The sequence below is a fragment of the Adiantum capillus-veneris genome, chromosome 8 (genome assembly GCF_014529385.1).
Source record: "Adiantum capillus-veneris isolate H3 chromosome 8, ASM1452938v2, whole genome shotgun sequence".
NCBI lineage: Eukaryota > Viridiplantae > Streptophyta > Polypodiopsida > Polypodiales > Pteridaceae > Adiantum > Adiantum capillus-veneris.
In genome coordinates, this window is record NC_140938.1 from 23,017,641 (window position 1) to 23,019,522 (window position 1,882).

The 1,882-nt window shown below is 42.8% G+C and overlaps 1 non-coding gene across 1 annotated transcript; it reads left to right on the forward strand.

Annotated features, from left to right (window-relative positions):
* Nucleotides 1-1,402: 1,402 nt before the first annotated feature.
* On the forward strand, nt 1,403-1,526 carry LOC147451804 (U5 spliceosomal RNA). Its single transcript, XR_015189057.1, has one exon. It is a non-coding gene; the product is annotated as a U5 spliceosomal RNA (small nuclear RNA).
* Nucleotides 1,527-1,882: the final 356 nt, after the last annotated feature.

Genomic DNA, 1,882 nt, shown 5'->3' on the forward strand with positions numbered 1-1,882 from the left:
AATTTTTGAGATAGAATCACATGATGCTATTGATGAGGATAGGGATGAAAATGAGAAGGCTAGAGGCATACCAACATGGCTAGTACAAACCTAGTGTGTCAGTAGATTGGGAGCAACTTTGCTTAGTTATATTTGTTGAGTATGGACGATGAGGAAGAATCTTTGTCATTTGATGAAGCACAAAATTTAGAATACTTGTTGGCTGCATTGCAACCTAAGTATGATGCTATTGTAAAGAATGGCACATGGTCTTTTTGTGACTTGCCTTCCAAAAAAAAGGCCATTGGTATTAAGTGGTTTTTCAAGTTAAAATGTAATGGTAGTCTCGATTGCTATAAGGCTATGATTGGAATGTACATTAATTGGACATAAAGACCGCATTTTTGGGTGACGAATTTGTATGAGGAAGTTTCCTCCTACTTTTGGGCATGAAAACAAGTGTGTTGGCTTAAGAAGATTTTGCATGGTTTGAAGCAAGATCCACGTGCTTGATGTGAAAATATTCATGCTTACTTGGCTACACATGGTTTTAAGAATGATCCAACTGAGAGCATTTTGCATGTCAAGCATGCGGATGATGCATTTTTCCATCATTTTGCTCTATGTTGATGGCAATGTTGCACACTAGAACAAATGAGGGATATTATTTCTAATTTGAAGGCAAATTCGAATGCCTCTTTTGAAATGTCAAATATGAGGTTTTTGCATCATTATTTAGGCATACAATTTAAGGAAGTTAATGGAGGGTATTGTTTTGTGTCAAACAAAGTGATTATGTGCTAGAACCTTTCCTAGAGGATGCAAGGATGAATATACCTGTAAGACACTTGTGCCATCCAATTGCAATGGGCCTTTCGAGATGAAGGTGGATTTTAGGCATAATGCCTATAAGAGTGAGAACATTAGTCGAAAATGGAAAATTGGGCAAAGGCACCTTTGATAAAGGCCACACATGGAAGAATTCTCTTAAGCAATTGGACGATAGAAAGAGAAAAGCGCAAGGAATCTCTACAAATAGGAGGCACTAGAAGAGAAGGCTTTTACAATAGGTGGCACTAGAAGAGAAGGCAAAGAAAAAGTGGCTTAGAGGAGCTAGATAAAACTCAAGAGAAGATAGAGACGAGAGAAGCCATGCTGGAGGAAGAAATGCATAGGTCTAAGGTGGAGCAAGTAGCAAAAAGATTTTTCAAATCTAAGGAGGGATTTGTACCTACGTCCCTAGATGGGACTCCAGGAGCTTCTTATGGTAAGGGTGAAAGTGAAGCCTTACTATAGCCCCAAGGGAATCTACATCCGCAAGAAGTGGAGAAGTGAGAAGGGGTAGAAATTAGAAGACTAAAATCCCACATGCGGGGTCGCAAATCGCATGCACTAGATTGCGAGAGGCCCTACCATCGTCAGCAAGGTGCGGGCTGAGCACAGAGCGAACTATTGTTCGCCTTTTACTAAAGAATACCGTGGGCACGGCCCAGTTGAAGCACCATACTCTTAATTTGTTGGAAGGGCTTCCTCCTGTGCGAGGGGGCCCCTCTCAATCCCCACCTGCAACATAACCGACGATGGTGATGCCACTTTGAGCCTGATAAACTGGTTGATCATGGCTGGCAAGGGCTTCCTTGTCCGCTCCAGCTTCAGCCCCCCTTCCACTGTGATGCTTACATCCTCTGGCAGCGGCTTTCCTTAGAGATGGCCCCCTTTCCTTGATTGTTGCCACAGAGAAGCATTTGCCTTGCCCATGTTGTCGCAATCGACCCATCGACAGAGAAGTCCTCGCCACTACATAGCATATAACACTGGGTTCAGAGAAAAAGTATCGCAGCTGGATGCATCATTCCCCACTTTCCTTGGAGGATCCTCTTTTCCAGCTAACTCCTCGCGATGC